Source organism: Scyliorhinus torazame, chromosome 23 (genome assembly GCF_047496885.1).
Source record: "Scyliorhinus torazame isolate Kashiwa2021f chromosome 23, sScyTor2.1, whole genome shotgun sequence".
Classification (NCBI taxonomy): domain Eukaryota; kingdom Metazoa; phylum Chordata; class Chondrichthyes; order Carcharhiniformes; family Scyliorhinidae; genus Scyliorhinus; species Scyliorhinus torazame.
In genome coordinates, this window is record NC_092729.1 from 14,339,065 (window position 1) to 14,352,000 (window position 12,936).

The window sequence follows — 12,936 nt, forward strand, 5'->3', positions numbered from 1 at the left end:
GACTTGAGGTTGTTTTCGTACAAAATGATCAGAGGGTTAGATCGGGTGGACAGTGAGAGCCTTTTCCCGCTGATGGAAATGGCTAGCACGAAGGGACATAGCCTTAAACTGAGGGGTAATAGATATAGGACAGAGGTCAGAGGTAGGTTCTTTACGCAAAGAGTGGTGAGGCCCTGGAATGCCCCACCTGCAATAGTAGTGAACCCGCCAACATTGAGGGCATTTAAAAGTTTATTGGATAAGCATATGGATGATAATGGCATAGTGTAGGTTAGATGGCTTTTGTTTTTTGACTTCACATGTCGGTGCAACATCGTGGGCCGAAGGGCCTGTACTGCGCTGTATCGTTCTATGTTCTATGCTTTAATCATGGGTGGTCTCACTGCCCAGCTCCTCCGTGAGAGGAAAGTCTGGAATGGGACTGATAGGGTCTCAGTGACAATGTTCTCCGTGTTTGAGATACTTCTCCACTCACCAATCCAGCTGCTTGCTCCGTTCAATGATAACCATCCCTGTCTGTCTTTTCAATGGGGTTCATTAGTTACTGTTTGGCCAATTGCGTTCTTCATTCCGTTATCCATCCCTCTAACATCCCCGGATTCAGCAGCAGGTTGGTTGTTGGAGCTTTAACCAGTATTGATTGGTGCATTGCTGAACAATCTGCTGAGATCGTTCCTCTTTCTCTTGACTGGTCCACACTGAGCGGGTCCAGTTTCTTACAATTCAGTAATGTCCACATTGAGCCATCATTATCCATCAGAGCTGACTTGAGTGCATCACCAACCTGCAGAAGGTCATTGGTCAGGACAAGGCACAGGGTCCTTATATTCCAGTTTGTGATGTGAAAGACTGCTGCTTTGCTTGTGGAGTTTGCCTTGCCTGGTGCACAGACTAACCCCCTGCCTGTTAAGAGGAGACTCCCTGAGCAATGCTCCATTGAAACCAGTAGGCGGCGTTGAGACAGCAGCCAACGGACTGGGGACGATGGACGGGAGCTATTCCCTGAAACCTGATGCATTCTGCCAGTGTCGACTGGAACCCCTGGTGTTCAGGCTCTGAGCCATTCGAGTGAGAGTTCATAACCAATAACTTCTTCTGCCTGTGTTGTGCCATCGGGAAGCACAAAGCTGGATTGTCCTCTCCAGGGTACAGGCCTGGGTAAATAGTCTGGAGAACCTGTGTGGTCCAAGCATCAGGATCTCTCTCTGGCCATTGCTAGTATTGTTCACAGCAAGCGATGAAATCAGTGATGTTTGGTACCAGATCTTCTGCTGGGCTTGACAGAAAGCTACCTGATAGATGGCAGATTCCAAAATACAGGAATTCACTCCGAAATTTCTGTCAGCATTTACTCCCTCAGAACTCTTACCTCCCGAGACCCCCACAAGGGAGTGCGGTAATTTACCTGTAGCTGGGGTCTGGGTCGAGGATACAATGTTGTAACCACATGTCACTGGGACAGCAGTCCACATGTGTGAGGACCAGGCTTCCTCCGACCCCCCTGTAGCTGAGCCTGGGTTTGGGAGCTGTCCCGTTTAGGTAAGTCACCACGAGGACCTACTAAGCAGGACTAAATGACGGGGAGGCTCCGTACTGACGGGAGACGCTCACACACTCACATCTCCTGCTGTAATAGTCAGACTGTTAGCCAGTAGTAAGAGCTGGAAGCAAGAGGTGACAACCAGACTGAGCACAGCACAAGAACCCGAGACATAAAACCCTCCGGATTGTTACACCGGGATAGTATGAGAGGAGACCATTCAGTCCCTCGAGTCTGTTAGGCCAGAACAAGAGGAGGATGAGCCTATTCAGTCCCTGATGCATTTGCCCCCAGGAGAGGAGGCCACTCAGTCAGTGGAGTCTGTTGCACCGTAACAGGAGGAGGAGGAGCCATTCAGTCCGTAAATTCCAGAACAGGAGGTGGAGGGGTGTATTCAGTGCCACCAATCTGTCACAGCCGAACAGAAGGCCCCTCAGTCCCAGAAGTTAGTTGCAACAGAACAGGTGTAGGATGAGCCCATTCAGTCTCTCATGTATTTTACTCCAGATCAGGGGACCACTCAGTCCCTCGAGTCTGCTCCTCCAGAACAGGAGCAGGAAGCCATTTAGTCATAGAATCATAGAATCATAGAAGTTTACAGCATGGAAACAGGCCCTTCGGCCCAACCAGTCCATGCCGCCCAGTTTTTACCATTAAGCTAGTCCCAGTTGCCCGCACTTGGCCCATAACCCTCTATACCCATCTTACCCATGTAACTATCTAAATGCTATTTAAAAGACACAATTGTACCCGCCTCTACTACTACCTCTGGCAGCCCATTCCAGACACTCACTACCCTCTGAGTGAAGAAATTGGCCCTCTGGGCCCTTCTGAATCTCTCCCCTCTCACCTTAAACCTATGCCCTCTAGTTTTAGACTCCCCTACCTTTGGGAAAAGATGTTGACTATCTACCTTATCTATGCCCCTCATTATTTTATAGACCTCTATAAGATCACCCCTAAGCCTTCTACGCTTCAGGGAAAAATGTCCCAGTCTATCCAGCCTCTCCTTATAACTCAAACCATCAAGTCACGGTAACATCCTAGTCAATCTTTTCTGCGCTCTTTCTAGTTTAATAATATCCTTTCTATAATAGGGTGACCAGAACTGCACACAGTATTCCAAGTGTGGCCGTACCAATGTCTTGTACAACTTCAACAAGACGTCCCAACTCCTGTATTCTGACCAGAACAGGAGGAAGAGGCCATTCGGTCCATCGACCAGGACAGGAGGAAGAGGCCATTCGGTCCATCGACCAGGACAGGAGGAGGAGGCCATTCGGTCCGTCGACCAGGACAGGAGGAAGAGGCCATTCGGTCCGTCGACCAGGACAGAAGGAGGAGGCCATTCGGTCCGTCGACCAGGACAGGAGGAGGAGGCCATTCGGTCCGTCGACCAGGACAGGAGGAGGAGGCCATTCGGTCCGTCGACCAGGACAGGAGGAAGAGGCCATTCGGTCCGTCGACCAGGACAGGAGGAGGAGGCCATTCGGTCCATCGACCAGGACAGGAGGAGGAGGCCATTCGGTCCGTCGACCAGGACAGGAGGAGGAGGCCATTCGGTCCGTCGACCAGGACAGGAGGAAGAGTCCATTCGGTCCGTCGACCAGGACAGGAGTAGGAGGCCATCCAGTCCCTCGAGTCTCTCACACCAAACAAGGAGGAGGAAGACATTCAGCCCCTCGTATTCGTTCTGAACGAACATGAGGAGAAAGGGTCCACAGTCTCTCGACTCAGTTTCACCAAAACACGCGGTGGAGCGGGAGGCTACTCAGGTCGGTGAATCTGTTACACCTCAGCAGGTCACAGGTCGAGGTGGCACAGCCCACCAGTCCCAGAGCTGTTCGAGGGTGTCCTGCAAGACTACTTTCTGTATCCATCAGTGAAAAACAATCATCTTCGCCCAGCTATGCTGCACGTCCTGGGGAAGCGCTGTGTGGGAACGCCGGGCTTGTTAAAAGAATGCACAGAGAGTGACTGGGGAATACTCGGGGGCGGTTTAGTTTGTATAATTGTGTACGCTGGTGGGGAAACACGAGACTGAAAAGGTCTTGTTGCTTTTTTTATTCCTGGATGATGGTCAATGGGAATAAGCGATGAGGTGTCTCAGGTGGACGTAGCAGTCCATATTGGCCGATCCATGATGGGAAAGGGAGGTTGTCCAATGGGAGCAGAGTTGGCCCGTGTTGGATCAAATCAAGAAATCCCTTTACGACCTGCTCCTCGTCCTCGCCCTTCTCCCACTTCTGTCCTGGCTTCTGAAATTCCTGGTGTCAATGCCAACACAGAATAATTACCCTCCCCCTATAGTAATGTCTATTGTGGCATCAGGCTTGTCTGTGAGACATTCTCCCAATGTCCACCCAATCCCCCGGATGTTAATAATGAGGACTTTGCAGGGTCGACAGGGTTGGATTTTCCGTTGTTATTTCCTGTTCCTAAGTTAATTCCGGGCGCTCCGTCCAGTTTTATTTATTTGTGATCTGACAGCACTTTCAGCAAAGTAACTTTCTCGTCCATTTCAGAGGACAACAAATATCCAACCACATTGCAGTCGTTCTGGAGTTGCCTCTGGGGCAGATCAGATCGGGATGACAGATTTTCTCCCCCAAGTGACATTAGTGAACCTGATGGTTTTTACAATAATGGACAATGGTTTTATGGTCATCGTCAGACTGTTAATTTCAGGCTTAGTTTCTTATTTAATTCAAATTACACCAAATGCCGCTGTGGGAATAGAATCTGTGTGCCCACAGCATGGCCCCTTATCACTGGATTACCAGCTCAGAGATAATACCACTGTACTTTTGTAAACCCCAGGTCAGTAGGGAAGAGTCCCTCCGAATCTCTCTTTACAGAACTCACCCACTTTGCAGCCTCTGCTCCATTTTTTCGTCGTGTTCCAGATACAGATACACTATAACTACAGTCCCCGTACCTTGTCTCGAGCTAGGTCCCCAAATCCTCTGTCCTCCATAAATTTATGAAGCAGCTGACAACCGAACTATCAGAAACCCATCCACAGCACCCCCACTAACTTTCCAATCAGAGAAGTCAGTGAAAATCCCCAGCTACAAGTTATATCGTTGATTCATTGAGAATAAGGGCAGCACGGTAGCATTGTGGATAGCACAATTGCTTCGCAGCTCCAGGGTCGCAGGTTCGATTCCGGCTTGGGTCACTGTCTGTGCGGAGTCTGCACGTCCTCCCCGTGTCTGCGTGGGTTTCCTCCGGGTGCTCCGGTTTCCTCCCACAGTCCAAAGATGTGCAGGTTAGGTGGATTGGCCGTGATAAATTGCCCTTAGTGTCCAAAATTGCCCTTAGTGTTGGGTGGGATTGCTGCGTTGTGGGGATAGGGTGGAGGTGTTGACCTTGGGTAGGGTGCTCTCTCCAGGAGCCGGTGTGGACTCGATGGGCCGAATGGCCCCCTTCTGCACTGTAAATTCTATGATGATAATACTCTATGATGAAGATGAGAAGGGGTTCCTCGTGTTGCTGAACACATGTTCAGCTCAGAGTGGCTGACACATATGTTCAGTGGACAGGCACAGCCTAAGTTCGAAGACATATGTCAGAGATGCTAAAATCCTCTGCCCAACATGCAGTCCCACACGCGAGATGCCAGAAATTGAACCCACAGGATTACATTTATTCTCAACTATGTCACACCAGGACCAATGACGATGGAGCCCCAAATCCAAACCAGAACTGATACTGAGGGACAATAATCCACTTTGAACCGGAATGTGGACACATTCTTAAAGGCAGCACGTTGTGGAGTTTTCGAGAAATGAAATGTGACAAATTGGAGATTGAATTGAAAGAGAGGAATCGGGAAATTAATATTCAGTGACTACTCGATTGATTGCAATAGCTCGGTGATGTCACATTCAGAAGCTTGCTCACATTACTAGCCCAAGCAGGACACAACCCGACACGATATCTGTCCTACAGGGGGAGATGGGCAGGCCACACGGGGAGTGGCCAGGAGTGTGGTTGCACAGTTTGTGGATCCAGATGTCCACTGGGGCAAGAGACGCTGTATCAGCCAAAACTGGTGTCAGGTAGAGATATTTTTGGACGGCGCGGTTGTGGGGGTCGGGTGGCGTTCTCAGGCTATCTTTAAACGTGATCAAACACAACAGTTTTTCTAAATGGACAGAGAGTTCGACAATCAGACGCGCAAAGTCATGGAGAAATTTGATCAGATCAGTCAGAAAATTAAGGGTTTGTGAGAGCCGCAGGTGATAGAGGTCAGTGAGCACAAGGATGATGCGTTAAGGCGATTTGCTCAGACATTAGACAGGGATGGCAGGGTTTGGGGTGAGCTTTGAGTCTGCAGCTTTGCAGTGGGAGCCTGGTCAGCAGTGAATTGGAATATCGAGTCTGTTATTCACATCGACAATTGGAGTAAGCCAGAGGATGAGATTCTCTAGTCTCCAGTAGACATTATTAATGATGCGCTGGATTTGGAGTTAGCCATCTGCTCAGGGTTAAAGGGGAACAGACGTGGAAATCTATCTGGACCCGTCTCAGGTACAGGAATGGAGTCACCGGATAGGGAACACAGTCTCTGAGTGTCCGTGTCCCCGTGGCATTAATAAGAAGGAGGTTAATTCATTGGAAAGCGGATTACAAATATAATTGCTGCCTTTATGGACTTTGAAGCATTGCCAATAGGAGCCAGAGGAGAGAGTGAAGTATTAAAAAAAACATTTAGCAGTGTTTTGTAGAGTTAGTAACTGAATTCAGAGACCCAACTGAAACAAGAGCAGCAAACAGGACGGAGTAAATGACAAGACCAGCAACACAGGGTTTGTAGAATAAATATCTGGACAGGGAGCCTTACCAGGTACACCAGCAATAGCCAGAATCGGATAATATCCCGCTTCAATAATCCAGAGTACATATTGGATCCTGAATGCTAATGAAAGCCAATCTTGAGATATAAAGTAAAGGGCCGTGGATAAACCCCTGTACATTGTTATAACGTTCAGATCGACTGTTGTCAGATTCTGCTCCCTCCTCTCGCTATCTCTGGGGCCGCTGATCTCTGTCAGTGTTGGAGTTGATGCTCCCGCTTCCAGTTTGGGATAAAACCTTGAAAGGAATGCTTATTAATAAAAGAGGTGAACCCTCCACTGACACAATTGGAATCCGTGGAGACTGTCTTTAATTACAGTCACTGAACAAACAAATTCAGTTAACCCCTCTCCTTCCAGCACGTTTTATATCAGAATAGAGAATAATATTCACCCACTCTAGAAACGGTGTCTGCGAATCTGAGGAGTGAAAAGGTTAAAACACCTGAGGGACTGACCTTAAACTTAAAGGTCCCCTTGGATACATCAGTGGTCCTTTTGTTATCATGGTTGTGGGTCTTAAATGAAGCAATATTTAGTCAGGATTGACAGAGACTGCTGAAATGTAGGATGTTGTTGAACATTACATTCGTTGAACACACTGTTATGTACAGCACAAACTTAGCACAACGTCACATAGAATTATATACAGTACAATCTTAGCAAGAACATCACACAGAACAATCTCTCAGTGATATGCACAGTACAATAATCGCATGAACTTCACACAGAGCTATCTCTCAGTGTTATGTACAGGACAAACTTCATAAGAAGCTTAAGATAGGACGATCTCTCAGTCTTCGGTAAAGCACAATTTTATCAATACCGTCACAAAGAATTATCTCTCAACCTTACGCGCCGCACAAACGGAGCAAGAACTTCACATCCAATTATCTCTCATAGAACATAGAAAATACAGCACAGAACAGGCCCTTCGGCCCACGATGTTGTGCCGAACCTTTGTCCTAGATTAATCATAGATTATCATTGAATTTACAGTACAGAAGGAGGCCATTCGGCCCTTTGAGTCTGCACCGGCTCTTGGAAAGAGCACCCTACCCAAACTCAACACCTCCACCCAACACCAAGGGCAATTTGGACATTAAGGGCAATTTATCATTGGCCAATTCACCTAACCCGCACATCTTTGGGCTGTGGGAGGAAACCGGAGCACCCGGAGGAAACCCACGCAGACACGGGGAGGATGTGCAGACTCCGCACAGACAATGACCCAAGCCGGAATCGAACCTGGGACCATGGATCTGTGAAGCAATTGTGCTATCCACAATGCTACCGTGCTGCCCTTAAGAACAAATAAATCTACACTATATCATTTTCCCGTAATCCATGTACCTATCCAACAGCTGCTTGAAGGTCCCTAATGTTTCCGACTCAACTACTTCCACAGGCAGTGCATTCCATGCCCCCACTACTCTCTGGGTAAAGAACCTACCTCTGATATCCCTCCTTTATCTTCCACCTTTCACCTTAAATTTATGTCCCCTTGTAATGGTGTGTTCCACCCGGGGAAAAAGTCTCTGACTGTCTACTCTATCTATTCCCCTGATCATCTTATAAACCTCTATCAAGTCGCCCCTCATCCTTCTCCGCTCTCTCTCAGTGTTAGGTACAGTACAATATCAGCAAGAGGCTTCACATAGAACTGTCTCTCAGTGTTTTTATTTTAATTTAGAGTACCTAATTCACTTTTTTACAAATAAGGGGAGGTTTGGCGTGACCAACCCACATACACTGCGCATCTTTCGGTTATGGGGGCAACACCCACACAAACACAGGGAGAATGAGCAAACTGCACACGGAGAGTGGCCCAGGGCCGGGATCGAACCTGGGAAGTCAGCTCTGTGAGGCAGCTATGCTAACTACTGCGCAATCGTGCTGCCTCTACCTCTCAGTGTTATTGCACAGCACAAACTTACCAATAATTTCACATATAAATTAGTCAGTGTTATATACAGAACAGTGTTGGTAAGAACAATTATCTCTCAACTTTATTTACATTAAAAGCTTGGCAGGTAGTTTCATATATACCTATCTTTCGGTGTTCTGCAAAGCACCGACTTAGCAAGAGGCTTCACATAGAACTATCTCTCTATCTCTCTCTCTGTATCTCTGTCTCTGTATCTCTCTGCATCTCGGTCGTCTTTCTCTCTCTAACTCTCTCTCTATCTCTCTCTCTCTCTCTCACACTCACTCTTTCTTTGTATTTCTCGTCTGGGTGCCTCTGCATTCCTTTCTTTCTCTGTCTCTATCTTTACTAGTATATCAATCTGAATCTCCCTCTCTTCCTGTATCTCTTTGTATCTTTCTCAGTATTTATCTCCCGTTGTATCGTCCATTTTCTATACCTCTCTCGGTATCTCTCTCTGTGTCTCTCTCACTCACTCTGTCTCTCTTTCTGAATCACTATCTCTGCATCTGTGTATGCACTATCGCTCTGTACACCTCTCTCTCTATAACTCTCTCTCTCTGTATCTCTTTTTCTTTGTAATTCTCTCTTTGTATCTCTCACTTCTTTGTATCTCTGTATTTCTGTGCAATCCTGTCCCTATTACTCTCTCCATATATACCTATCGCTGTACCTCTCTCGTTCTGTATATCTCTCTCTCGAGTTGTATCTCGCTCTCTGTGTCTCTATCTCTGCATCACTTTCTGTGACTTTCGTTCTTTACGTACCTCTTTCTGTACATACCACGCTCTGTGCATCACTCTTGCTCTGTACCTCTCTATCTTTCTGCCTCTATCTCTGTACGTCTCACCCTTTGTTACTCTCTGTATCTCTATTTCTGTATTTCACACTATTTGTATCTTTCTCTGAAACTTTCTCTGTTTCCCTCTCTCTCCGTATCTCTCTCCCTCTGTTTCTCTCTCGATATCACTTTCTGTACCTTTCTTACTCTGTAACTCTCTCCGTATCTCTCTCTCTATGAAGTCCCTCTCGCTTAGTGAATCTCATTCTCTGTGACCCCATATCTGTACCTCTCTCTGAATATCTCTCTCTCTCTCTGTCTATCTCTCTCTGCCCCACCCCACCCCCTCTGTATCTCGCTCTATATCTCTCCATCTGTATCGTTTTCTCTCTCTGTAACTCTTTCCTTAGATCTCTCTCTATTAAGTCTCTCTCCCTCTGTGTGTGTCTCGCTCACTGGAGATCTCTCTCTGTCTCTCTCTCTCTCTCTGTCTCTCTCTCTCTCTCTCACCCGGTCTCTGTATCTGCATCTCTTCATGTGTGTAACTCTGCAACTCTCTCCCTGTACCTCGCTCTCTTTGTCTCTCTCTGTCCCTCGCTCTCTGTATCTCTCTCGCTCTCTGTTTCCCTCCCTCTGTATCCCTCTCCCTCTGTATCTATCTTTATATCTCTCTCTCTGTTTCTTTTTCTAACTCTGTAACTATCTCCGTATCTCTCTCTCCATGAAGTCCGTGTTGCTCACTGGATCTGTTTCTCTGCATCTCTACATCTGCACCTCTCTCTCTCTATGTATATATATATCTGTATCTCTTTCCCCTTATTTCTCTTCCCCTGGCGCTCTCTCATTCTCTCTCTCTCTCTCTCTCTCTATATATATATATATATATATAAATATATTTTATAGATAAATATATATCTATAAACAGAGAGAGAGTTTCGGATTGAGAGACATAGAGAGACAGGTGCAGATATATATATATATATCTGTATCACTCTCTTTCTGTATCTCTCTCTCTGTATCTCTCTCTGTGTCTCTCAATCCGAATGCCTTTCAGTCTCTCCCGCTGACTGGGTCTCTCTCTCTGTACACCTCTGCCTGGATATCTCTCCATATCTCTCACTCAATGTGTCTTTGTATTTATCTCGCTCTCTTTACCCTCTCTTTCCCTGTATCTCTCGAACAATATTTCTCTCTCTTTGTATCTCTTTCTCTGTATGTCTTTCTCTGCATCTCTCCCTGTATCTCTGTCTCCTTTTTTCTGTATAAGTATCTCTCTCGATCGCGGTATCTCTCTCGGTCGTTGTATATCTCTCTCTGCATCTCTCTGTCTGTATCTCTCTCTCTCTCACTCTGGATCACTCTCTCGATGCCCCTCGCTCTTTCTCTGTATCTCTCCCTCTGTATCTCTCTCTCTGTATCTCTCTCTCTGTATCTCTCTCTCTGTATCTCTATTTATATCTCTGTATCGCTTTCTCTCTCTGTATCTCCCTCTCTCTGCATTTCTATCTGTAGATTTGTCTCTGTATCTCCCTCTCTATATTCATAGAATTTACAGTGCGGAAGGAGGCCATTCGGCCCATCGAGTCTGCACCGGCTCTTGGAAAGAGCACCCTACCCAAGGTCAACACCTCCACCTTATCCCCATAACCCAGTAACCCCACCCAACACTAAGGGCAATGTTGGACACTCCCCAGCCACTCCGAACCATGTCCCCAGCACCTTCAGGTAATCTGACCTGACGGTAAAGGGGACAAAGGGCCGGTCGGCCCAGTTACCAAAGAACACGGCCTCGCCCTTGCCGCGGATTACCTTGGCCAGTTCAAACTGGTCGCAGGCGTTCAAGAGCCTGCGTACCGACACGGGATCTGAGCGGCAGGCGCCGACGTCGTCCCTGTACGGGGAGGCCTTGTCTTGAGTGCCTCCGCTGCCTCGGAGCTGGCTTAGATACAAGAGCACTTTGGCTGGGCAGCAGGAGGTGTTGTGCGAAGCAAAGTGGCAAGGCAGAAAGGAAGGAGAAAGTGCTGTAAAATCTGAGCAAGTCTGGCAGCATCTGTCGGGAGAGGAAAGAGGTTTTGAGTCCGCTGACTCTCTGTCAAAGCTGAGAAAGAGTGGTGATGCAGTGCGGTGCATTGAGTGTGCGGGATGTGGAGAATGGGCAGTAATTTTGTTTTGTGAGTGAAGAGGATGAAAGAAAAAGGAGATAAAGGGCAGCTTTCTGTGTGCAATCTGTTTTTTGACTTGGAAATTCCCCATAAAGGGGTGTGTGCACCATTCCTGGAGATACTGCAATATCAGGTCGATGCGTGGAGTGGACAGAGCAAGTCCCGGGTCCATCTCTCTGCTCTAAAAATCAATTTAATATATGGTCCCCGATAAGGGACATTCCAGATATTAAACTGAAAAGAACAGAATTTTTTTTTTTTTCCCAAAAAATATACTTTATTCATAAAAATTTATCATAAGCATTACAGAAACATTTCAAATTGTCTTGACTGTACATTTCCGGCAGAGTTACACATTGCCTTGACTTTCTTCCATTCAATTTTGATATTATCATACACATATCACTCTTTACATTACAATTCCTTCTTAAATATTTACAAAGTCATGTTTCTTTTGTACATTAGAGTGTTGGTGGCCCAGACCGAGGGGGGTTTACACTGTTACCCACCCCTCGGTGTACATTTGCTGGAGAGACCTTACACAGTGGTCTTTCCCCATTGCGCCTTGGCGGCAGCTGCCCCAAGCTTGAGTGCGTCCCTCAGCACGTAGTCCTGGACCTTGGAATGTGCCAGTCTGCAACACTCGGTCGAGGACAGCTCTTTGCACTGGAAGATCAGCAAGTTTCGGGCAGACCAAAGAGAGTCTTTCACCGAGTTGATGACCTTCCAGCAGCAGTTGACATTTGTCTCGGTGTGTCCCCCTGGAAACAGTCCGTAGAGCACAGAGTCCTGTGTCACAGATCTGTTCGGGATGAACCTTGACAAATACCACTGCATCTCTCTCCAGACCTTCTTTGCAAAGGCACATTCCACAAGGAGGTGTGTGACCGTCTCATTTCCCCCACAGCCACTCCGAGGGCAGCGTGCATTGGCGCAGAGCCTTTGGGTGTGCATGAAGAATCTGACAGGGACGGCCCTTCTCACCACCATCCAGGCTACGTCTTGGTGCTTGTTTGAAAGTTCTGGTGATGAGGCGTTCTGCCAGATGACTCTGGCAGTCTGCTCAGGGAACTATCCAACGTCCTCTACGGTCTGCTTTTCCCCGAGGGCCTCGAGGACATTACGTGCTGACCACTGCTTCATTGCCTTGTGGTCAAAGGTGTTTTTCTGGGGGGAAATATTCCACGAGGGACAGGTGGTACGGTACGGTCCAACTACTTGGAGCGTTCCGCGGCAATGAGGCCGGGCCCATCCTTTGTAACACCGGGGACAGGTAGAACCTCAGTACGTAGTGACACTTGGTGTTTGCATACTGGGGGTCCATGCACAGCTTGATGCAGTCACACACAAAGGTGGCCATCAGGATGAGGGAGACGCTGGATACATTTCTCCCTCCCTTATTCAGAGATTTGTACATGGTGTCCCTTCGGACATTGTCCATCTTGGATCTCCAGACGAACTTAAAGATGGCTCGGGTGACTGCTGTGGTGTGGGGTTGGGTAATGGGCCAGACCTGCGCCACGTACAGCAACACCGAGAGTACCTGACGCCTGATGACCAGGGTTTTGCCCGCAATGGAGAGGGAACGTTGCTCCCACCAGCCCAGTATCTGTCGTATCTTGGCGATGCGCTCCGCCCAGCTTTTGGTGCACGCCCCAGCCACT

At 47.6% G+C, this 12,936-nt stretch overlaps 1 pseudogene; it reads right to left on the reverse strand.

The window, feature by feature from the left end:
- Positions 1-11,368: 11,368 nt before the first annotated feature.
- Positions 11,369-11,546, reverse strand: LOC140399810 (U2 spliceosomal RNA; annotated as a pseudogene).
- Positions 11,547-12,936: the final 1,390 nt, after the last annotated feature.